This window comes from Aegilops tauschii, chromosome 4, assembly GCF_002575655.3.
Source record: "Aegilops tauschii subsp. strangulata cultivar AL8/78 chromosome 4, Aet v6.0, whole genome shotgun sequence".
Taxonomy (NCBI): Eukaryota; Viridiplantae; Streptophyta; class Magnoliopsida; order Poales; family Poaceae; genus Aegilops; species Aegilops tauschii.
Window position 1 is genome coordinate 359805723 of NC_053038.3, and position 27307 is coordinate 359833029.

Consider the following 27307-nt stretch of genomic DNA (forward strand, 5'->3'; position numbering starts at 1 on the left):
TACGTACACTTCGACCGGGTGGGTCCCAGCTATCAGGGATGATAAGGACGCACTTCCTTGCGTGCGAAGATATAGCTGCTGGGTTGACCCAGCTGTCAGGGGGGAATCATTTTTTTGCCTGTAATAAGGATGCACTTTCTTGCGTGGGAAGATGTAGCTGGTGGGTCCCAGCTGTTAGGGGGAGAAAACATTATTTTTCAGGGTAAAAAGGATGCGGTTGCATGCAGGCGTCCATGGGCGTGGTGTGTCCCCAATGTCAGCCTCTCACGTACAGTCATCTTCCGATGACTCCCATTTGTTGACCACACCGTGCAGAGCGCACCAAGCCGGTGGACAACGGTGAGGCCCCAGACTGGAATGCCCCGGAGATGGCGAAGACGCGGCAGTGGAGTCGTAGACGGAGAGGAGCGAGAAACTTGACTGGTTCGGGTGCGGGGTGAGCCTACACTCGACAGAGAATAACAGGAGGTGCAGAGGAGTGGACGGATGGCCTGGGCGTCGGTGGGGTAGCGTTTCACAGCGAGGCGCGCAAAACAGCGCAGCTTGACACCGGAGGCTGGAGCAGGCAGTCCCGGCAGCGATGGGGAAGAAGACAATAGATTGAAGAAGAATGCCCGCCGTTGGATGTAAATCCAATGCCTTGCTTAGGCTTCGACCTTTGTATTTTTACTTTTTGTGAAAGTGCTTAGGCTTCGACCTACTGGCCCACATGTTAGCCAGTCCATTTGTTTTTTAGTCCATTTGGTGGGCTGGTTGAAACAATGATGTAGCGCCTATGCAACCCGTTTATATATTATGGTAGAATTTAAAGCCCATTTGCATTGTTCTAGAAATCCAGGGACTTGATGGGCTGGGTGAAATATCATGTTGGGATGGACGGAGAAATATTATAAAAACATAAACACATGATTGCATGTCTATTACTGCAGTGATCAGTAAAATCTTTGCAAGCTTATGTACACAATCAGTAGGAGTTAACTTGCCAAGTTATATATAAACAATTATGATTATTATTTTGTAAGAACTTTTAATTTATGAAATAAAATATCATTTTAATTTGATGAGTTAATAGGGTGTGGGGTATTATTATATTTTAGGCTAGAAATGGGACAATTTAGTTGGTTCTAGGGAAAACTACTAGGAGAAAACTCAGATTACATCGAAAAAGAAAGTGGGAGAAAATTTAGATATAGGATTAATGAAAATGAAAAATAAAGGAAGTGGGAAGGTCTATAAAATGGTTGGACGAACGACAGGTTTAATGGAACCTTATGTTGTTTCTATTATATATATGTAATAAAATAAAAAAAGATATGAATATAAATATATATACTATTATAGAAGGGAAAGCATAGGTTCAGTTTTGCATTCTTATAGAAAAATAGAACTGAGCTGTGCATCGTCTTGAAAAAACAAACATTACTTGGGATGCTGATGTTATAGACAAGCTAGACTAGGAGGCCCAGAGGCCGCTGACGGTGTCCTGGACTAGGGGGTACTCACCACGTCGTCTCCCGATCAGTTAGATTGGGCCGAGGACCCCCATGGCCGTATACTCTCGGGCCAATTCGGACAGCCGATGACATGCATGAGGAAGATTCCACAAGACTTGGTGATCAAGACAAGGACTCCTCCCCACCAACTTATTCAACTAGGACTCTTGTTATCCTAGGCCTCTGGTGCATTATATAAACCGAGGCTAGGCTAGTTGATAGAGATAGGCTAGATCATTATGACATTACTCATCATACCTCTAGGGTTTAGACCACAACATATGATCTCGAGGTAGATCAACTCTTGTAACCCTATATTCATCAAGATCAATCAAGCAGGAAGTAGGGTATTACCTCGATAGAGAGGGCCCGAACCTGGGTAAAACATCGTGTCCCCTGTCTCCTGTTACCCATCGATCCATGACGCACAGCTTGGGACCCCCTACCTGAGATCTGCCGGTTTTGACACCGACAATGGTGCTTTCATTGAGAGTTCCGCTGAGTGATCGGCAAAGGATCAATGGCTTGTCGGCAGATTAACTGCGACGTCGGCATCTTCGTCACCGGCTCAGCTGGTCACCTTGGTTCGACCGAGGACTGCACTCCGCGTCAGATCATCATGTTCGGACTATGACCTTCATCAACATCAACTCCGATCTCTCTCAAGATCATGGAGGAATCATCCATGGAGCCCGGGGGCTCAACGTCAACATTGCCCTCGTGTGACCGTGATGTTTTTCTGGACAACAAACTTGCATCCACTGCCACCACCTCCCCGAGCATCGCTATGACGATTCTTTCGGTGGAATTATGCAGAATTAAGTCTACAACAACCATGCGAAATTTCATCGAGTTCCAATGGAGGAATCTCCGGCAATCTACGATATACCGGAGCCCTGTCAAATCTGGACGGGAATCTGGACGAGTTTAGGGCGTGGTCTCCAGCACCTAGCTCGGACGTCCTTTGGGAGATCCAACCGTTGATCTGCTGCGAAATTCCTATATCTACAACCCCTCAAAATTTCAGCTTGATCTGACAGTCCAAACTCCGGGAACCTTCCGATTAGTGCATTACTTTTCGGATCTGTTTTCTATGCGAATATGGATCCGACCAGAATTCATGTTTCTTTATGAACGTGATATTGAAGAATCTTTTTAAAAGGAATCTTATTCTAGGGTATTTTGCGTTGTTCTTAACACGTGCCCATAAAATTTTAAGCCTTCTCTGAGGCACTCTTCACCATCGCGCTGGTGTCAAACCAGTCTGGTAACATTGGTCCACGTCTGCTGACCTGCGCTAGACACGTCGTTGCTTTGTTGAGCCGAGCTCGACTTCTTTGGATCATCATCTCGGAAAGCCGAACAAGGGTTCGGCATCGCGAAGGATAAATCATCACCAACCTCGCCGCCCAACGGATTACACGGAGCGGGCACATCGGCATCACCGCATGGTCACTTCATCAAGCCGGCATTGACCACGTCACGAGTTATGACCTGCATCGGCATGGCTGCACCATTGCTTCTTCGAGGCGATGTCCATCATGCCGAACTACTTCAACACCTTGGCTGACATGGCAGCTGCAACATCTCCGTACAGACCCGCTCCATCACCTCGGCTAGACCGGGGGCTTCACCATCTCTTCATCAATCTACTCAGGAGACTTCGGCGTCACCCGCCGACCAACTTCGTCACATTAGCTGGACCGGGGGCTTTGCCTTGGCGAGCCAACCTTTACCAGCATCGCCATGTCGTTGCTTCACCGTCCATCAGGCAATGGGTGTGCGGATCGATTCCCAATTTTGGGAGTCACTTTTCTTCGGACTGCTACAACAGATAAACTAGGTGCTATTAATCCTAGTAATTTTTTCTTGCTTGGGTTTATTTTTCCCAAAGAATTATTACTCTGGTTTGTTTCATCATCTGCGCACAGGTCTATCAAATGGTGGCCGCATTAACGACGGTCGCGTGGTGGTTCGGTCAGTTTCCGTATACAGTTCGGCGAATATCGCATCCGAAACTCGGACCGGCCTATGATTCAGCCTTTGCCACGCCTTCACCGCGTCACGCCGACGCCCTGCATCGACATTGACTTCGGCGCCAGGCCACATATCTTTAAATAAATTATTTTTGTGAAAAGCAATTATCCTTTTTGGACCACACTATTTTACATGTGTAGGTAATCGACTTCAACTGTGTCACGCGGTCACTTCAGCAAGCCGACGCCGTCGTCCCAATCGGCGTAAATCGGCTCGCGTGATCACCTTGTTGGTCGAGTTGCCATACCGACGTGTTCGGTTGCCTCGGGGACTCCGGCATCGCCGAGAGAGCTCTACCTCATCGAGTGTTCAGCACACAGGCCATATTTCTTTTATTACTCACTTTGCATAAATTGTTTATTATGCAACAAATTTTTTTAAAAATTTATTATTATTACCATTGTCTCCGGTTCGCACTATTTTCTGTGCACAGGTAAATGATCCGGGTTGGGTAGCGCTGTCACCTCGGCGTACCGACATACCACGTCACCTTGGCTAGACCGGGGGCTTCGTCATCACTTCATTAACCCACGCTGGGGATTTCGGCGTCACTCTACCGGCCTGCATTGGTCGTGCTATGTCACCACTTCGGAGTGTCGAGCTCTTCGCTTCGCCACCTCGGGACCGGCTTGGGGCATGGAATCTTGTCCCGCATCAAGCTCGGACCGCGTCATCAAGGCCGAACACATTAACCAGCTAAGTCGCTTTCATGCTAAAAATAATTCAGTTTTAAATTTTGTTCGGTTCGAACAAGCATTATATTTTTTTGGCAAAAAGTTGTATGTGAACTTCCTTGTCAAAACTTTGTTTGTGACACACAAATTCAAATACCCCGTTTACTTGGGGGCTTCCTTTATGAAGCCTTTCCTCTTGCATATGATTATACTTGTATGGCTTCGTTCCTTGCTCGTGTATTATGCCACAATATGCACCATGATGACTTAAGTGTTCCGCAAGCTGGGTTGCCTTGCTCCTGTGTTTACCCCTACGTTCCCGATTGTTCGGCTAGGGAGTAAAGGGAGCACCTCTGCGATTGTCACGATCGGGTCATCCGAGCTCGGACCTCAGACTGGGTGAAGCCGAAAGCTAGCGCTCTTATTGTTTTCAATCATGGTCGGCACACAACGGAACTCATGAATACAAAAAATCTATTGCACAAGTCTCATAGTAACAATGAGCAACCGAAGAAAGGTATCAGTGGAGGTACTATTTTCTTCGAAGATGCTTCTTACACTTCGTCAGTAATATAGCATAAGTTCCCTAAGCGCGCTTTGTCTGTTACAGCCTTATGGCCTGATTGCCTGGTTATCGGAAACACCATCGATATTCTTGACAGGTGGAGTAGATAACACTTTTTGACCCTTGACCGAAGAGGGAGAAGCCGACGGTCGGTTAAGACGCGTTTAAAGTTCGGGTGAATACAGATATGATATAAGTACTTCGGTACATACAATCGTTATACATAAAATTCTTTTACCCAAGTCACTCGGGGGCTCTTAAATTAGTATGAGCCATTTTATAGTAAATGTGTTTTCTTCTTGATCGTTGCAAAGTCTTTTTCTACCGCTCCTTTTTCGACTGGAGTGTATGGTCAATAGCCGGATAGCCTGTCTTCTCTCTAAAAGACGCTCGAGTTTAGTTCGGTAAACTGGCCTCGGAGAAGTACTCCTCCTTCGGGATAAGGAGCTTGAAGCCGTAGGTTGACCCGCTTGAAAGTCTTGAGATTGGATGTGTCATGTTAAACCACGACAGAAGCACAATCTTTTTTCTCCAATTTTCGGATTGGCACCGAACACTTGATTAGTTCGGGCGTAAAGTTTTTATGAAGTTTTTTTTGGTTTCCCAAACCTATGGCACTTTTAACCTATCTGTGTGTTTCCAGCATAAGTCTCGCAGTGCAACGCCGGACCCTTTAGAGATTCGGCAAAAACATTCTCGGATATTGCTATGTATGCATCGGTTTTGAATTGTGTCTTTGGTCAATAGTTGGGTTGCCCGGCTCCTGTGCTTGCCTCCTACGTTCCTCTTTGTTCGGCTAGGTGCGCAAAGGGAGAACCACTGTGATTGTGCTTCCAGCTCAAATGGTTAAGCGCCTCAGTGGAGAAAGCCGAAAACTGACTGTCACACTAAGTGCAAACTTGTCAGCAATCCGATGACTGTGTTAAACTATAAGATCGATAGAGGTCACCCCGTGTTAAATGACGGGCCATTCATAACATTGGACGAAGTGTTTACGGCATGACCTCGACTGTCGCCGAACACTAACCGGGGCTAGTAACATGCCTCCCAGCTTTAAACTCCTATGACTAAGTGAAAGTTATAAAGCCCGCATATCTGATTGCCTTGTTTCCGCTAACACAACCGCCTTCGGGCACCGAGACATCAGCTAATGGTTATTTTGTTATTTCGAAAACACCCTGCGTAGCATCTACAAGGGGGTGGAAGCTGACGATGGGCCACTTTCAAATGATAAACGATCGCAACGGAGTCAAAATAAACATATCATCGGCGTTTGTATTTAATATACAAGGGCCTCCTTCCACAATCATCGTTATCAAGCCATAAATATGCATCAATTTGACTTAAGATTCTTGCCAATCTGGGTTGCCTGGCTCCTGTGCTTACCCCTACGTTCCCAATTGTTCGGCTAGGTGGTAAAGGGAGCACCTCTGTGATTGTTACTACCGGGTCATCCGAGTAAGTACCTCAGACTAGGTGAAGCCGAAAGCTAGCAATCTTAAAGGATCACATTGGTCGACAATGACGGAAGTGAAAATTTTGGTTCATTAATACCATAGAGTTCGGGAACTTTCCCCGAACTAAATCCTCAGTATTTTCCTCCCACATTGATTGGAGGTGAGGTTTCATGATCATGATAAGCATGACGACCCAAAGAAAGGAACCGATAGCGGGACTATTTTCTTTGGAAGATGTTTCTTATGATAAAATGTAATATAACATATCTCTCCATGTATATTTGTTTATAAAACCGTATGGCCGGATTGCCTTGTTTGTCGTGAATCTTTGCTCTCATAAAGGCTTTATAAAGTGGGACAAACACTCCCTGGCTACTGGCCGAGGAGGTTGAAGCCGATGGTCGGTCAATAAAGTTTTGTACAATGCTGATCCGACCATTAATGATGTAAAGTACTTGGTACATAGAATCATTACACATAAATTGTGAGCAAAAATCAATTTTTTCGCAGCCAATCTTTTAAAGAGTCAATGGCACAATCTCTTTGAGACAACCAAGTAGCTGACATAATGCTCTCATAGTTCCTTATTGGGATTAATTTCCTATCTATTAAGCCCCTTGAGGCCGACCTTGGTGAGCTCAGCTTTCGTTAGCTCTAGCTCCTTTATGATATCTTTATTCTCTTTCCGAGAAGTTTGTGTTAAACACAACAAAATTTTCTGTCAAACGGATATCGATCCTTAATTCGGCCACCTGTGCCCACATTAAGGCTCGGGGGCTACTGGGCTTCGCGCTTATCATTTACTACTAATAAAGGAGCACATGGATCTCCTGATCTGGTGTTGCCACCCGACCAGTGTCTTGGGGGCTACTGCATTGCCTATTCAATGCATAGAAGTTTAAGTGCAATGCAGTTTCCGAGGAGATTATGATCCTCAGGTTGGTCGGCCGCACCCAACCTGAGTCTTGAGGACTGAGCACGCCGCTTTTTGTGTCCCGAAGTATCCTGCCGAGCTAGGACTTGATCCTCAGGCTGATTTTGCGAATCAACCTAAGTCTCAGGGGCTACTGGGATCAGCAGTCTTATGTCATCCTTCAGGTGCATCTCGGGTTTTAGACCAACACACACCTTGAGGGCTACTGGATATATATATCGACAGAGAATAAATTGCACCAATAAAAAATATTCACAAAAAATCAGCCCGTAGTCGGGGTGGTGCACCACCTCGGAAGCAGTCCGGCATAAAGCTCGGGCGCCAGTGGCTGGCTCCATAGAGGGCATTTCCGGCATTAAGCTCGGCTAAACTCCTTCAACTTTTTTGCACCAAGGTGATCCATGACACCTCGGATATAGTCCGGCATTGGAGCTCGGATACAGTCCGGCGTTGGAGCTCGAATAAATTCCAGCGTTGGAGCTCGGAAGCGGTCCGACGTTGGTGCTCGGCTGCAAAAGATACCTCAAATGCGGTCTGGTGTTGGAGCTTGGACGCAAGAGGACACTGCCGCCCAGGGAACAACTTCAAACCCGAGATGTGGCATAAAAATAACCAGGCATTGATAAAGGCCGATAACTTAAAGGGGCTCCTCGGATACCCGACGTGTAAACTCTCCGGATTCACTTCGGCGATTCTCAAGATCGAAGATGAGATGATTTGTTGAACCAGTTTTCAAGACCGACGATCGAAGATGAAGAATAGTTCAGAAGAATCGAGGAGCATTCCCAACTTGAAGACCGGTTCAGGGGGCTACTGATGGTGTCCTGGGCTAGGGGGTACTCACCACGTCATCTCCCGATCAGTTAGATTGGGCCGAGGACCCCCATGGTTGTATACTCATGGGCCAGTTCGGACAGCCGATGACATGCATGAGGAAGATTCCACAAGACTTGGTGATCAAGACAAGGACTCCTCCCCACCGACGTATTCGGCTAGGACTCTTGTTATCCTAGGCCTCTGGTGCATTATATAAACCGAGGCTAGGCTAGTTGATAGAGATAGGCTAGATCATTATGACATTACTCATCATACCTCTAGGGTTTAGACCACACCATATGATCTCGAGGTAGATCAACTCTTGTAACCCTATATTCATCAAGATCAATCAAGCAGGAAGTAGGGTATTACCTCGATAGAGAGGGCTCGAACCTGGGTAAAACATCGTGTCCCCTGTCTCCTGTTACCCATCAATCCATGGCGCACAGCTTGGGACCCCCTACCCGAGATCTGCCAGTTTTGACACCGACAACCGCTTGGTACCTGCTGGATCCAAAAAAAGTTGAAACATGTCGTGGGCTGCGCATGTTAAACAACAAAACGTAGGCCATGGACCTGGTGGGCCTGGGACTATCAGCCTCTCGACGAACAGTTGTCTCCCGATTCCTCTTGTTTTGCTGACCATGTTGGGAACGACAGGCGGCGGCGCCGCGGCGAGAGCACCAAGGCGGATGATGATGTCGATACCTCAGACCGAACGAACCGGAGCGGGGGAAGACGCAGGCGGAGGGCAGTACGAGGGTTGACTTGTTCGGGTGCAGGGTGGGCCGGTGGAGCTGCCACCGCCGGACAATGTATGGGAGTAGAGGGATGGCCTGGCCAACATCATAGGCTATGATGGGTCACCGAGGCGTGCGCGGCAGCACCGCCAGCCACTGTATAGGAAGAGGACAAAAGATTGAACAAAATAAGGAAATACAAATGGATAGATGGTTGGTCCCAAATGTCGTACGAGACCTGCTGGGTCCACCTGAGAAGGGGAATATGAGGAAGGATATTCAAAGCATGGCAGCCCAGTGAACTAGTTACATACATAAACAAATAGCCACTAAAAAAGCAAACAGGTTAACGGGTTCTTAGAAGAAATATTTAGGACAAAACAGATAATTACTATTGGGGAATGTTCAAAAAAATTCCTACGATCACTCAAGATCTATCTAGGAGAAGCATAGCAACGAGACGGGAGAGTGTGTCCATGTACCTCGTAGACTGAAAGCGGAAGCGTTTAGTAAAGCGGTTGATGTAGTTGAACGTCTTCACGATCCAACCGATCCAAGTAACGAATGTACGGCACCTCCGTGTTCAGCACATGTTCAGCACGATGATGTCCCTCGAGCTCTTGATCCAGTAGAGGGTCAAGGGAGAGTTCCATCAGCACGGCGGCATGGCGACGGTGTTGGTGATGTGATCCGCGCAGGGATTCGCCTAAGCACTACGACAATATGACCGAGGTGGTAAACTATGGAGGGGGGCACCACACACGGCTAAGAAACAACTATTGTGTCTTTGGGGTGCCCCCTGGCCACGTATATAAAGGAGGGAGGGAGGAGGAGGCCGGCCCAAGGGGGGCGCACCAAGGGGGGGAGTCCTACTAGGACACCGTTCCTAGTATGATTCGGCCCCCATTTTCCTTCCAACAGAGAGGGGGAAAGGGGAAGGGGGGGAGAGGGAGAAGGAAAGAGGGGGGCTGCGCCCCCTCCCCTTGTCCATTTTGGATTGGGGGCAAGGGGGCGCGCGCCTCCTCCCGTGGCCTGCCTCCTCTCCTCCACTAAAGCCCAATAGGCCCATTAACTTTCCCGGGGGGTTCTGATAGCCTCCCGGTACTCTGAAAATCCCCGATCTTTTTCGAAACCATTCCGTTGTCCGTATATAACCTTCCAATATATCAATATTTACCTCTCGACCATTTCGAGACTCCTTGTCTTGTCCGTGATCTCATCCGGGACTTCAAAAAAACTTCGGTCACCAAAACACATAACTCATAATACAAATTGTCATCGAACGTTAAGCGTGCGGACCCTACGGGTTCGAGAACTTTGTAGACATGACCAAGACATATCTCCGGTCAATAACCAATAGCGGAACCTGGATGCTCATATTGGCTCCTACATATTCTACGAAGATCTTTATCGGTCAAACTTCATAACATCATACGTTATTCCCTTTGTCATCGGTATGTTACTTGCCCGAGATTTGATCGTCGGTATCCTCATACCTAGTTCAATCTCATTACCGGCAAGTCTCTTTACTCGTTCCGTAATACGTCATCCCGCAACTAACTCATTAGTCACATTGCTTGCAAGGCTTATAGTGATGTGCATTACCGAGAGGGCCCAGAGATACCTCTCCGATACACGGAGTGACAAATCCTAATCTTGATCTATGCCAACTCAACAAACACCTTTGGTGACACCTGTAGAGCATCTTTATAATCACCCAGTTAAGTTGTGATGTTTGATAGCACACAAAGTGTTCCTCCGGTATTCGGGAGTTGCATAATCTCATAGTCAGAGGAATATGTATAAGTCATGAAGAAAGCAATAGCAATAAAACTAAACGATCATTATGCTAAGCTAACGGATTGGTCTTGTCCATCACATCATTCTCTAACGTTGTGATCTCGTTCATCAAATGACAACACATGTCTATGGTTAGGAAACTAAACCATCTTTGATTAACGAGCTAGTCAAGTAGAGGGATACTAGGGAAACTCTGTTTGTCTATGTATTCACACATGTACTAAGTTTTTGGTTAATATAATTCTAGCATAAATAATAAACATTTATCATGATATAAGGAAATATAAATAACAACTTTATTATTGCCTCTAGGGCATATTTCCTTCAGTCTCCCACTTGCACTAGAGTCAATAATCTAGACATAGTAATGATTCTAACACCCATGGAGTCTTGGTGCTGATCATGTTTTGCTCGTGGAAGAGTCAACGGGTCTGCAACATTCGGATCCGTATGTATTTTGCAAATCTCTATGTCTCCCTCCTTGACTTGATCGCGGATGGAATTGAAGCGTATCTTGATGTGTTTGGTTCTCTTGTGAAATCTGGATTCCTTCGCCAAGGCTATTGCTCCAGTATTGTCACAAAAGATTTTCATTGGACCCGATGCACTAGGTATTACACCTAGATCGGATATGAACTCCTTCATCCAGACTCCTTCATTTGCTGCTTCCGAAGCAGCTATGTACTCCGCTTTATATACACCAAACTATAGTGTTTTTCTTTCAAGTTTGTGAACATGTATTATTCTATTTTGGATCCGTTGCAACGCACGGGCACATTGCTAGTTAGATCAATATAGTCGGGATTCACCAAGGAGCAAAACCAAGTTGTAGGCTGCTCCTGTCGTGTTGGCGTAGCAACTCAGGGCTCATTCGGTTTGGAGGAAATCATGACGTAGGAATTAGGAGTAGTATAGGAATTTGATAGGATGGCACTTGCCATCGTAAGGAATTGACTTGCCTCGTTCCTACGCTCAAAATGAGCTTTAAGTGTATGTGTAGTTTCCTCCAAAAACACAGGAGATGAGTAGTATTCCTATGAAATTCCTATACGCATTTCCTATAAACCGAATGCATATATAGGAAATTTTCCTCCGGAATCCTTGTTACTATGTTATTCCTACGAAAATCCTCCAAACCGAATGAGGACTCAAGTAGGGTCAGTCCGCACACAAAATGGTGACACACTTAACAGGACCCCTTTGGCCGACATGTGGCTCATCCACCATCTTATTCCACGTGTGATGCACCAAATTATAGTTCAGAGCAGCGGTTGGACTTGGAGGCACCCGGTCGTAGCGCCGAAGTAGTAGTAAATGAGCGATGAGGGGTCAAATCACAAAGCCCCACCTTTCCCGCATTAAGCTGGACGGACGAAGCAACCATCATTTCACTCTAGGGCGCAAGAGCAAACCAATGATGCGTGCAGCAGCTACCTAGGGCACCCTAGGGTAGGGGCCTCCACTACAATTCCAATTTTTTTAAAAGTGCCTCCACTACAAATCCGCTTCTCCCTCATTCTCTTGAAGAAAACTGATGATGCGTGCGGCGGTAGGGTTTGTAGGAGTACTATGGCGTGCGGGGCCATGTCATAGTAAAAGGGAGAGGGATTGAGTTCGAGTCGATGCCTTAATATGTGTGGGCCGCTTGGTTTTACGGGAACGAGGCAGCATTTTTGGTTTGGGGACCAGTGGAGATATATGTACAAAAAATTGTGGACGTAGGTTCAACCGAAAGGCAATGATGCATGGGCCCTGCATTTTGATATACCCGCGGCCGCGTGAAATTTGCTACTCTACCTAAAACTAGTAAGGTACACATGCATTGAACGCATGAGATTTGGAAACCAAATTATGAATAAATACACACTATAGCATGTAAATCTTTGAGTCATATATGCATGATGTAGATGTTCGTTTAGTTCTTATAGTTAATCTCATTCAAAATCAATTAGTTTTTTAAAAAGTTTTAGATTCATGGGATTGTGCACTGTAAAGCATAAAGTCAAAAACAAATAATGGCAATTCATTTAGAAAAAAAGTTTGGGCAATTATGATACGGAAGATTCTAGAACAAAGGAGAAGTGCTTGTGTTTTGGGAAAGCATGCACAGCCCACATCTCTTATTGGTTGATATGTCACGAAACAAGAAACGAGGAGGGAGCTAATGTATCGTGCCAAAGCGTTTTGGGATTATTTGGTTTTCGGAAGATGACTTACACACCTAGAAGGAGGGAGTACAAAGAGAAAAAATGAATTGCACTTAAAAGAATGACATTTCTAACAAAAATGTGAATGTGAACTACATATGTGTGCACGTGACCAGCACATACATTGTCAATGCAAAATTTAATGCAAGAAATAACTTATGAGTAACATGCACAAATTGATGATGTGGTGCTTGCATGCATAGAGTAGAAAAAACAATGTGATTTATGACTTGCATGCATGACGTGTTCTTGTGCCATAGTTGCATGTCTAGGAAAAAAGCTACTAGTGGGTTGTCCTAGCTATTTAGGAATAGAAGATGTATACATGGAAGTTGTAGGGAAAGAGATGACATGTATCTCAATTCCCATGAGTAGGGATTGGAAAAGATATGTCATTTGGTTCACATCATAGGAACTTTGAATCTAGAGATGACATGTATCTCAATTCCTATGAGGGGGGATTAGAAAAGAGATGTCATTTGGTTCACATCATAGGAACTTTTCTATTGAATATACGCTAATGTTTATTTTCCTTTGAAATTATGGGAGTATAGGAATCCATTCATATGAACCAAGTGGCTCTAAAGCTATAAAAATGATATCATGTTTATTTCCTTTGAAATGTGGAGTATATGAATCTATTCCTATGAACCAATTGGCTCTAAAGGAAAAAAATCCTATAAAAATCATATCATATAGAGTTCCTATGATATTCCTCCACACCAAAGGATGGTTGAAATTGCTGTAGGTGATACAACAGTCTTTCTTTGTAGACTCCTCCCACATCTTTATAGTTACCTCACGAAGATGAATGAAATGATATATACTGGGTATTCTATATGTGCATTTTGGTACACGAAAACTCGGTAAAAGTTTGCGATGTTCGAATTTTCAATAAAGCTATATGCACTGCATTTTGGAATGGGGGAGGAGCATACGGCAGTTGCTAACACTCACGTGGAAGATTTGTGTGTAGGAGGAGTGGCTGCTCTGTTAAATGACATGGCAAAACTGACACTGTCGGATGCCGATCTAACGGTTCTTACGGCATTCGTCGGGAAACGGCTTGTGGGCGAACGTTTGTTGGATAATGATTTATGGACACATGCATTACATTGGTACGTGGCCCCTCTCTCTCACGCACAAACGCACCCTCACGAGTCACGACTCTCCCGGGTCCTCTCGCACCCACCGTCTATCTGCAGGTAGACGTCACACACATATGTGCTCTTCACACCCAACCCTCAGAACTTCTAAAAAACAAAAGATGTCATGCACCTTTTATTTTAGCTCACACGTCACACACTTATACTATTACTCTTGTGGCAAACGTTCTTTGGGCATAGTATATTGTACTCTCACGAAAAGAAGCGGTGCACGCACGCGCTAGTTCTCTCACACCCACTCACGGGTACACGTAGGAGCGCATTTTTTGAAGCTGGTACAACATAATCACTCCACTATATATATAAGCAGGAGCCTTAGCGCTTGCTTTACTAGGGTTCCTCTCTTTCACTCTTTCATGCTCTCCAGATCTAAGCAAGACATAGGTGGCCACACTCTCTCTTTGCACATGGTTGGTCACAAATCCGGCCGGACCACCTCGACCGGGGCAGGGGTGTAGGTGCATCGTTCACGCTGTCGTCGGCGGCGAGGGAGGAGACCAACGGTTGCCCGCGCGTTCCGATCGGCGGCCGTGCCGTTCTCTCCGAGAGGGCGCCGGCTCGGGAGGGCCTCCGACCCCTTCTTCCTCCCTACGGTATTGTGGCCAAGATGCGGCCTCCCGACACCGTCTTTGCCACATGCCGACGATCCTCAGGTATATATTCTTTCGAAACATGCCTTGCTCTACTGCCCCAGCTCCCCACGTGGCTGCGTGTGGATCTTTTTCTACTTCCGTCGGCTGTTCCAAAGCCACCTAGACTTTTACTATTATTAGAGGTAAAGGTAGTTCATACAGTCAAATCTAAGAGTTGGTTCAAAAAGGGAAGAAAGTGGGAAAGCTGTAACATGAATCTAGGACTTGGTTTTAAGAGGAAACAGGGGAAAGTAGTAGATACTGGCTACCCAACCGGTCTATTGGTTGAAAAGGCAAAGAAAGCATGGTGGATGGCGAAGGGTGGGGGAGTGGACCTGTCTCTTGATTGAAAAAGGAAATAAAGTGAGGGGTGTTGGGGGACAACGCAAATGAGAATGAGCAGGTCTAGATTTCCTGTGCTCACATAGGAAAATGTCACCGAGGAGATACAAAATGGGACAAATGCAGACATGCTGCCTGAGTGTTTACCGCTCTCGGCAACCACATCTGCCTCACCACTTTATGCCCCTGCTGTCCCTACGCCCATATCACTACCATTAATGTAAAATCACATGAAGCATTAAGCAATGCCACTTAATGTCACTATAAGTAATGGTCTAGTGCCGTCGATAAATTGAAGCAATGCCACCACCAGTTTATGAAGTGCTTCTGTCTTGCTTTATTTCCCATGAATTGTGTTGTTGTAGTTACACTTAAATCTCACACCGCTAACATTGCTTCATCCCAGTGGAACTGCACAAATTTGATTGCACATTTACTGAGCATGTGCTACTCTCATGATAGTAATACTAATGCCATTGTTCTGCATGTTAATTTAGTGGCAATGTTGATGTGATGTGATGCTACTTACTTAAGGGCACTTTCATACTATCAGTCTAGTGCCAATTATGACACAATAGGTGCTGCTGTTAATACGCCACTACAAATATCTGTCACTTTTTAAATAACCTTATTTCATATTTGTGCAAACAGGGATGTTTGTCTCCATATCGTTTCTATCTGCGCAATCAAAAGTTCACACCTCAGTTTTAGTACAACTGCACAAAATGAGATGGCTATTCCTAGCTGTTGTCCTCTAACCACCAGTGTTCCAGGTATTCCTACATTGGTTATAACTAGGTAGAATGACCAACACAATCTAAAAGAAGGTGATTCGTACGTTTTACTTCCTGATTGCAGTGCAGGGATGAGCGAAAACAACTACATCCTAGTCTGGAATGCACTTTCTTCCAGTTCATCCATGGACCGAGGACTAGCTGGCACAGCTGCACGGAGGTTTTTGGTACAGGTGCATGGACAAGAGGCATTGTGGTCTACTTATTTCTGCAAATAGCGGTGCTTAAATTTAGTGGAATGCACAAGAATTTCAGCTGGTCAGTACACTACATGGTTCAGTTCAGCATTCCAGAGTGAACTCCAAGAAAAACCAGGGTGAACTCCAGGAAATTTAAGCCTACCTAGGGAGGCCCTTTGCTCAGAGAAGCCTTGCTTGATTTATCCTGATTTGTAAACCTTCTCACAACTTTGTCTTTTGATGTGAACTAGTTATATGTTTGTTATGTTCTATGAATCGTTGAGATGTATAAAATTGCTTAACTTATGCTTTTCAGGTTTTTTATGGAGCCGAGTTTAATGTGAGTGTTCCACATGAACGCTGGACTAGCGTGTGAACGTTTGGAATTTACATTGTGGCCTCAGTTAACTGCATGAACCACTGTAACAAGATACGTAGTTGCTTATATGTCAGACAGCAGATTATTGATTGTTAGCTGGTCGATAGCCTAGTGTTGAAGCGAGATGAGCCAATGTGCCGTGTTTTGCACAACTGCTTACAAGTGGGGTAGCACCAACAGTGTTTACAAGTACTTATGTATACGTCAGCGCACATTTCTCGAACGAGTACTCTATTTCATCAAACACACACTGCTCGTATGATAAACCGTGACAACTTACATCTTACCATGCCATATTCATGAAAAAACTAGTGAGGACGCATCTGTTTCGGCAACAATTATGATGGTTCTCACATGATTCACGGGCACACAAAAGTAGCAACAGTTCCCATAGACGGATTCAAACAGAGTACTAGCCCAGAGGGCTCGATAATAGGCAAGGTTCTGATAAGTAGACACAATCCAAACTAGTATTAAACACTAGCTGGGGCAACTATTTCATGCCTCGATCTAATTTGGGCTGGACACAAGACAGACCTTGCCATGAACATCATCAAGGACGTCCGGCAGCAGCTCAATCCTGTGAACCTTCATGAAGATAACCTTGTGGCCTTGCCACTCATAAACTTGTTTGTGGAGGCATGCCACGTCATCTTCCTGCGTAAGCTTGACAAGAACAGCATGCCTCACAAATGAAGGAGTAGCTTTGAACTTCTTGTGCTTCAGTACACACTGGACAACACGCCTGACAACAGAGAGGCTGGAATACAACTCGACATCAGTATAAGCGCAAATGGCTTCCAGGATCCAACAGCCTAAGAACTATGTTTTCCCAGTGCGTATATTCAGGTCATCCGCCTCATAGCGAGTGACATGTACAACCACACAATCCTTGTCTGCATCAGGGCTCTAATTGAAACAGAAACAAATTCTGAATTACTTTCCAGTATAAGAAACACAAGTTATTTAAACCACTATGTATAACATGGCATCGAAGCTAATAAAATTTTGCATTATTCATCACCACATACTTAGATGAAAAACCACAATCGAGATCGGCAAAGAAGAAAATCACCTTGGGCAGCTCAGCAGGGGGGGACACATCCTCGAAGGGGGAAAACTGCTCCTGCAGTGCCACGGGGACTGTAACCTCAAACGGGGCGTTGACCATCTCAGTAGTGGCCGTGACCGTATCTGGGGTCGGCTCGGTGGCTGCCTCCATCTTCTTGGAGGTCCCTGTCTCGTGGGGATCAGCCTCCCGCGTCTGCTCCAATATCGGCAGATCTTTGCCTGGTTCTCCTTGGTCCATCATGAAACTGACGAATACTAGGAGACCACTGAAAGGAAAACACAATCGCAATGACAATGAAGCAAAAAAGAGAGTGAGGATCGGTTACTGATTTGCAAAAGTTCCTTTTTTCTCTGAATGAAAATATACCAATATCACGGATCCGCTTACCTTCCCTTCGTTTGAGAAGAACAGTGGCAGATGCGAGTGTTGGCTTTCTTGAAGACAGTGAGGGAGAAGGGGATTCAGTGAAGAGTGAAATGATGGTTGCTTCATCCGCCAAACTTAGACTGCGGGGAGGTGGGGTTTTGTGATACGACGGCTCGTTACTGCCGCGCTACGACCGTGGTGACTCTCTGCCTGCATACTGCCTTCTAATTTGGTGGATGGCATTTGGGCCCGCGCGCGGCATGGCCCACATGTCAGTGAACAAAAGTAAAATGGCATTCAGTAGAGGGAGATGTTTCGATGACCTAAGAGGAGCCAGAAGCGGTAGTGTATCCACTGTACTAGTAGTAATTGTTTTTCTGGTAGCTGTAGAGTGTCTCCACTGTACTAGTAGTAATTGTTTCTCTGGGCCCAAGACAAAACAGCCCATCCACCCTAGTAAATAATAAAATTAATTCAAAAGCCCATATATTTACTTAATGAGAGGTGATACGTCTCCAACATATCTATATTTTTTTTGTTCCATGCTATATTATATTCTATTTTGGATGTTCAATGGGCTTTATTATACACTTCTATATTATTTTTGGGACTAACCTATTAACCGGAGGCCCAGCCCAGATTGTTGTTTTTTGCCTATTTCAGTGTTTCAAAGGAAAAGGATATCAAACGTAGTCCAAACGGAATGAAACCTTCAGGAACGTGATTTTCGAAACAACCGTGATCCAGAGGATTTGGAGTCTACGCAAAGCAATCAACGAGGAGAGCACGAGGCAGGGGGCGCGCCTACCCCCCCCCCCCAGGCGCGCCCTCCACCCTCGTGGGGCCCACGTTGCTCCACCGACATACTTCTTCCTCCTATATATACCTATGTACCCCCAAACCATCAGACACAGAGCCAAAACCCTATTTCCACCGTCGCAACCTTCTGTACCCGTGAGATCCCATCTTGGGGCCTTTTCCGGCGCTCCGCCAGAGGGGGCATTTATCACGGAGGGCTTCTACATCAACACCATAGCCTCTCCGGTGATGTGTGAGTAGTTTACCTCAGACCTTCGGGTCCATAGTTATTAGCTAGATGGCTTTTTCTCTCTCTTTGGATCTCAATACAAAGTTCTCCTCGATCTTCTTGGAGATCTATTCGATGTAATCTTCTTTTGCGGTGTGTTTGTCGAGATCTGATGAATTGTGGGTTTATGATCAAGTTTATCTATGAACAATATTTGATTCTCCTCTGAATTCTTTTATGTATGATGGGTTATCTTTGCAAGTCTCTTCGAATTATCAGTTTGGTTTGGCCTACTAGATTGATCTTTCTTGCAATGGGAGAAGTGCTTAGCTTTGGGTTCAATCTTGCGGTGCTCGATCCCAGTGACAGTAGGGGAAACGACACGTATTGTATTGTTGCCATCAAGGATAAAAAGATGGGGTTTATATCATATTGCATGAGTTTATCCCTCTACATCATGTCATCTTACTTAAAGCATTACTCTATTCTTATGAACTTAATACTCTAGATGCATGCTGGATAGCGGTCGATGTGTGGAGTAATAATAGTAGATGCAGAATCATTTCGGTCTACTTGTCGCGGACGTGATGCCTATATACATGATCATACCTAGATATTCTCATAACTATGCTCAATTCTATCAATTGTTCGATAGTAATTCGTTTACCCACCGTAATACTTATGCTCTTGAGAGAAGCCACTAGGGAAACCTATGGCCCCCGGGTCTATTTTCCATCATATTAATCTCCCGTCAACAAGCTATTTCTATTGCCATTTATTTTACTTTGCATCTTTATTTCTCTTTATCATAAAAATACCAAAATATTATCTTATCATATCTATCAGATCTCACTCTCGTAAGTGACCGTGAAGGGATTGACAACCCCTTTATCGCGTTGGTTGCGAGGTTCTTATTTGTTTGTGTAGGTGCGTGGGACTCGAGCGTGGTCTCCTACTGGATTGATACCTTGGTTCTCAAAAACTGAGGGAAATACTTACACTACTTTACTGCATCACCCTTTCCTCTTCAAGGGAAAACCAACGCAGTGCTCAATAGGTAGCAAGAAGGATTTCTGGCGCCGTTGCCGGGGAGATTTGCGCCAAGTCAAGTCAAGATTTGACTCCCGACAACCAGCCATTCCTGGTGCTGTTGCCGGGGAGTCTACGCACAATTCAAGACATACCAAGTACCCATCACAAACTCTTATCCCTCGCATTACATTATTTGCCATTTGCCTCTCATTTTCCTCTCCCCCACTTCACCCCTGCCGTTTTATTCGCCCTCTCTTTTCCGTTCGTCACCTTCTTGCTTACCTTGTTGTTATGGCTAGTCCCTTATCTACTCCGTTGTCTCCCGAGTTTGAAGTTCTTCACTTCAAACAAAGGCAAGGAGAAAACTTGAAAGATGCTTGGTTTAGAATGATGGAATCTTATTGTAATTGTACCCTAGAGGTGAATTTTAGAATTTTGCTTCGCAATTTTTATGTTGGATTGAATATGTCTCATAGCCAACTCTTGGATTGCGTTGCCAAAGGCAATTTTATTGAAATTGATCCCAGTATTGCGCGCGAAATTATAGAAGGTATAGTGGGAACATTACCTCAACAAAAGGGGCCTCATCATACCCAGGAAGAAACGTTGCGTTTTTGAGAAAATTTGCAAAGTAACAAAAAAATTACAAAAATCTCTTGAACCTCTTAAGAGTGTTAGTGGAAATCTTCACCGCATGAATATGTTGATTACTCTTTGCAATAAGCGGTTGGATTCTTTAGATATGAAAATCTCGGAATATGAAGGGAAGCGTAAAGAACCTCCCGGATTTGAGCATAACTCCACTAAAAAATTAAAGACCCAAGATGATAATACCTAGATCTATCCTTGCTTTTATGCCTAGCTAAGGGCGTTAAACGATAGCGCTAGTTGGGAGGCAACCCAATTTTATTTTAGTTTTTTTTTGCTTTTTGCTTCTGTTTAGGAATAAATATTTGATCTAGCCTCTGGTTAGATTTGTTTTTATGTTTTAATTAGTGTTTGTGCCAAGTGAAACCTATAGGATCTTCTTGAATGATAGTTATTTGATCTTGCTGAAAATTCCAGAAACTTTCTGTTCACGAAAATAATTGTTAAAAATCACCAGAACGTGATAAAATACCGATTCCAATTGCAGTAGATCAATAAAAAATTGTACAGGTCGTCCTATTTTGGTAGATTTTTCTGAGTTCCAGAAGTTTGCGTTAGTTACAGATGAGACTGTTCTGTGTTTGACAGATTCTGTTTTTCGTGTGTTGTTTCCTTATTTTGATGATTCTATGGCTAGTAAAATAGTTTATAAACCATAGAAAAGTTGGAATACAGTAGGTTTAACACCAATATAAATAAAGAATGAGTTCAATACAGTACCTTGAAGTGGTGTTTTGTTTTCTTTCGCTAACGGAGCTCACGAGATTTTCTGTTAAGTTTTGAGTTGTGAAGTTTTCAAGTTTTGGGTAAAGATTTGATGGATTATGGAACAAGGAGTGGCAAGAGCCTAATCTTGGGGATGCCCATGGCACCCCAAGATAATCTAAGGACACCAAAAAGCCAAAGCTTGAGGATGCCCCGGAAGGCATCCCCTCTTTCGTCTTCGTCCATCGGTAACTTTACTTGGAGCTATATTTTTATTCACCACATGATATGTGTTTTGCTTGGAGCGTCTTGTATGATTTGAGTCTTTGCTTTTAGTTTACCACAATCATCCTCCCTGAATACACTTTTGAGAGAGACACACATGATTCAGAATTTATTAGAATACTCTATGTGCTTCACTTATATCTTTTGAGCTATATAGTTTTTGCTCTAGTGCTTCACTTACATCTTTTAGAGCACGGCGGTGGCTTTGTTTTATAGAAATATTTGTTCTCTCATGCTTCACTTATATTATTTTGAGAGTCCTAAAAAACAGCATGGTAATGTGTTTTAATTGTGAAATTAGTCCTAATATGCTAGGTATTCAAGATTAGTAAAAACTTTCTTATGAGTGTGTTGAATACTAAGAGAAGTTTGATGCTTGATAATTATTTTGAGATATGGAGGTAGTGATATTAAAGTTGTGCTAGTTGAGTAGTTGTGAATTTGAGAAATACTTGTGTTGAAGTTTGCAAATCCCGTAGCATGCACGTATGGTAAACGTTATGTAACAAATTTGAAACATGAGGTGTTCTTTGATTGTCTTCCTTATGAGTGGCGGTCAGGGACGAGCGATGGTATTTTCCTACCAATCTATCCCCCTAGGAGCATGCACGTAATGCTTGGTTTTTGATGACTTGTAGATTTTTGCAATAAGTATGTGAGTTCTTTATGACTAATGTTGAGTCCATGGATTATACGCACTCTTAACCTTCCACTATTGCTAGCCTCTTCGGTACCGTGCATTGCCCTTTCTCACCTTGAGAGTTGGTGCAAACTTCGCCGGTGCATCCAAACCCCGTGATACGATACGCTCTATCACACATAAACCTCCTTATATCTTCCTCAAAATAGCCACCATACCTACCTATTATGGCATTTCCATAGCCATTCCGAGATATATTGCCATGCAACTTTTGACCGTTCTGTTTATCATGACACGTTCCTCATTGTCATATTGCCTTGCATGATCATGTAGTTGACATCGTATTTGTGGCAAAGCCACCATGCATATTATTTCTTACAAGTCACTCTTGATTCATTGCCCATCCCGGTACACCGCCGGAGGCATTCATATAGAGTCATACTTTGTTCTAGTATCGAGTTGTAATCATTGAGTTGTAAATAAATAGAAGTGTGATGATCATCATTCATAGAGAATTGTCCCCAAAAAAGAGAAAGGCCAAAAGAAAAAAAAAGGCCCAAAAAAAGAAAATAAAATAAAAAGGGGCAATGTTACTATCCTTTTCCATACTTGTGCTTCAAAGTAGCACCATGATCTTTATGATAGATAGTCTCTTATTTTGTCACTTTCATATACTAGTGGGAACTTTTCGTTATAGAACTTGGCTTGTATATTCCAACAATGGGCTTCCACAAATGCCCTAGGTCTTCGTGAGCAAGCAAGTTGGATGCACACCCACTTAGTTTCTTTTGTTGAGCTTTCATACATTTATAGCTCTAGTGCATCCGTTGCATGGCAATCCCTACTCCTCACATTAACATCAATTGATGAGCATCTCCATAGCCCGTTGATTAGCCGCGTTGATGTGAGACTTTCTCCTTTTTTGTCTTCTCCACATAACCCCCATCATTATATTCTATTCCACTCATAGTGCTATATCCATGGCTCATGCTCATGTATTGCGTGAAAGTTGAAGAAGTTTGAGATTACTAAAGTATTAAACAATTGCTTGGCTTGTCATCGGGGTTGTGCATGATGAGAGCATTCTTGTGTGACGAAAATGGAGCATGACCAAACTATATGATTTTGTAGGGACGAACTTTCTTTGGCCATGTTATTTTGAGAAGACATAATTGCTTAGTTAGTATGCTTGAAGTATTATTACTTTTATGTCAATATTAAACTTTTATCTTGAATCTTTCGGATCTGAATATTCATACCACAATTAAGAGGGTTACATTGAAAATTATGCCAAGTAGCATTCCACATCAAAAATTCCGTTTTTATCATTTACCTACTCGAGGACGAGCTGGAATTAAGCTTGGGGATGCTTGATATGTCTCCAACGTATCTATAATTTTTGATTGTTCCATGCTATATTATATTCTGTTTTGGATGTTTAATGGGCTTTATTATACACTTTTATATTATTTTTGGGACTAACCTATTAACCGGAGGCCCAGCCCAGATTGCTGTTTTTTTTGCCTATTTCAGTGTTATGAAGGAGAAGGATATCAAACGAAGTCCAAACGGAATGAATCCTTCGGGAACGTGATTTTTAGAACAAACGTGATCCAGAGGACTTGGAGTCTACGCAAAGCAATCAACGAGGAGAGCACGAGGTAGGGGGCGCGCCTACCCCCCCCCCCCCCGACGCGCCCTTCACCCTCGTGGGGCCCACATTGCTCCACCGACGTACTTCTTCCTCCTATATATACCTACGTACCCCCAAACTGATGCGGAGCATCCCACAATCATCCCCATGTACACTCCGACTACTCTCCAAAGCCCAAGGATACATAAGACGAGACCTCGACTATACACCATTGGACACAAGGTGAACTCGCTCCTCTTCGAACCATCACCTTCCATATGTGAGACATGGCTACTACCTCAAATATATGTGCTATGCATGACCAGGAACAAAGAGGAAGACCATGGACAAGACGGCGAGGACACCAAGTGCGAAGGATGAGAAGAAGAGCTGTCACGGAAGCTACAGGCTCCGGACGACCGGCCAAGCTCGGACGTCCGACACCTCCCAGGCCCCGGACGACCAGACACCTACGGACGACCGGCGCCTTGGCGACAGAACCTAATCTACGGAAATCCAGGGAAGACCGGACGACCGAGGACCAGACGACCGGACATCTATGGACGTCCGGACCCCCGCGGGCCTCCGGACGACCGGACCCTGGCTGTGTCCAGTTGCGGGCTGAGGCCCATGTACCCCTTCACTTTGCCCCCATTTGCACTAAGACTATAAATAGACCTCCCCCTCCTCCTAGTTAGGGCAGCATTGGTTTAGCTCATATGTGAGATAGAGCATTGCTCATCCATACAGATCTACTCCACGATAGAGACCGCGGCCCCTCTACGGGGACGATCCACGTTGGATTCAAGACCTCCTCACGGAGAAGACCCCCATCAAGACCTCCTCATGGAGAATAACCGGTTACCTTTGTATCGTCCTTTGTTGGATTTTGGATCTTGTATCTTACCTTTGTGTTCATCGATCTAGCGCATGTGTGATCTATTCTTGTTGGTTGAGTGATTTCTCTCGTGTTCCCCTCGTGTTTCCCCTCGTGTTCATCACGTTCTTCGTAGGGATCCGCTCCTTTCGTGAAAGATCGGCCATTTAGGGTTCCACCCTACATCATCTTGGATCAGAGCTTAGGTTGATCACGATTTCTGAGCCTCCCCGTTGTGTTTTCTAGCTTGATTTTGTTGTGTTCTTCCCCAAATTCGAAAATTCCCCACCAAAAATAGCCCCAATTTTTTTTGCGATTTGTTGATATGATGATATTTCGTTGATTTTGATCCATGGATTCGCTTGGTTTCGAGTGGATCTAGCATTTCCCCAAGTTTCCCCACTTTCCATCCACGAAATCTCCTCAATTTTGACCCCAAATCCCAAAATTCCGCCCAAAATCGCGTCCCGGAGCTCAAATCCCGCGTTGACCCCCGACCCCCGGACGTCCGCAACTTTCCGGACGACCGGAACCTGCCAACAGAATGAAATTCACGGATTTCCGAGCCCTCCCGGACGTCCGACGACCGGACATCCGTCCTTATACGGACGTCCGTAACCTGTAGATATTGACTTCGGCTGATTTTTGTTTTGTCCGTAACTAATTCATCCGAACTCCGATTTTGACGTTCTTTAGCTCGTTTTGAAGCTATTGACATCCCCCTTCCCACAAAAATACCACCAACATCATTTGACTCCATCAAAATTTTGGAACTTTGGCATCTTTGCCTAGGGCTTCCACCACATCATCCGCTACACCACCGACGACTTCCGCAACCTAACCTATTTTGCTCCTCATGGTTGTTTGAGTTATGATTCGAGTCTCCTAAGGTGTTTAGGCTACTTAGGGACGGTTGCTTCCTCATCAACCACCACCACCACTTCCGCATAGGCTTGCCCACCATACACTTCCAACATCCCAACTTAACCCCATTTTGTTTGTGTTGTGAGTTGTGTCTCCTAAGGTGTTTAGGCTACTTAGGGACCGTGCTTCCAACTCCGACACCGTGTATAGTTCACCACCTTACCCTCCACTTCCGCATTGCGTACTCCATAACCCATCATTGCATTTCCGCAATCCCATTGAGCTTCCGCATTGCCGAGTGCAAACCACCATCGCTTTCCGCTACCACCATTTGACATTTGTCATTTGAGATTTTAAGTTCGTGGTTTTTTCCGTTTCCTAGGGTGTTTCGGCTACTTAGGGACGAGTCTCCATCATCTTGGTATCTACATCAAGATCACCGCCACTCATCATCGCCACGAGGTCATCATCGACTTTGACCACTTCACCATCATCCGTCCTTTGCATACAAACGAGAAATTCTCGACAGTAACCTCGACGACATCATTGTACATTCCCCTTGCAATTGCATTGATAACCCCTAGCCCATTTTGCGTCACTTGCCTATCGAGACTAGGCATTTGAGTATTGCCGGCAACGTTACTTGTGCACATTAGTGATCATCGATATACCTTCCATAGCATACATACCATATCATCTTGGTATCATATCATCTCTTGTGTCACAAAGATTGTTCCCGCATATACACAATTGCTATCTTGGTTTGTGCATTTCACAAAGTGGCCATACAAAAAAGAAAAAGAGAATAAGCTTTTAAGCAAAAGAGAGAAATAAAATAGCTTGTAAGCAAGTGCCATAGCATCATACCACATTGCATATAAGATTGTCATATCTGATCATCTTGGATCATCTTGTGAGAAACACCGGGAACCATACATACATAGCATACTTGGGATAGAAAGTTTATCCATTTTGCATCTTATAGGTTGTGCAAAAGTGTCGTATCCGCCTATAGAGCAATCGTGCTAGCGTCTCTCTTGAGTTGTGCAACAATAGCGTTTTCCGTGGACTCCACATTTTGTGCTCATTCCTTGCTTGCACGACCCCATTTCTCTATCCGTGTGTGCGTTTTCGTGTGCCATTCATTGCTATTGGTCTACTTGTTTCACTTGCGAATTTGTGAATCTCTTTCAACATTATTGACTCTTGCTAACATTTTGCATCAAATTTTTGTGCCACTATCCTCACCGAGCTCCACCATAAGCCTTACTTGTGTAGGTGTGAGAAACCAACACGAATTGGTACCAATTGTGCTATTTCCTTGTTACACATTGCGTGATCTTGATCCATTTTCAACATCGGTCAAGGTACATTTGGTATAGTTCTTCTCGTTCACCCACTCATATTTGCTCGAGTCTTGTGATGGATAGGCAAGGCATTTCATCTCCGGTCTACGACAATAACGCCGGCGTGAACAACTACATCACCAAAGCGTCCATCTTCGGACTACAACGACAAATGCAAGGTGCACAATCTACCTTGCGAGAGCGCCTCGACAACCTCGCCATCGACATACACCACTCCGAAGCAAGGAAAAGGGACTACATCGACACCAAGTTGGGCGAGCTAAAGGATCAACTACGAGACATGGTGGCCGACTACAAGTCTTCTTCCCCTTCATCATCCTCAAGGCGGCAGCGAGCAAGTCGATCATCTTCGGAGCGCAAACAAGATGCAAGCGCAAGTCGTCCACGTCCACATCTCCATGGCGACCATCGCCAACATCGTCATGAAGGGCAAGACACCTCCAAGAAACATGTGCACGACAACGACGAACGACATCTACTACGAGCTCAAGCGCGACAACGACACCATCATCATGAAGATGCTCAACAAGCGCAAATGCACAAGTCCCAACAAGCTCTACTTCACGCCAAGTCCAA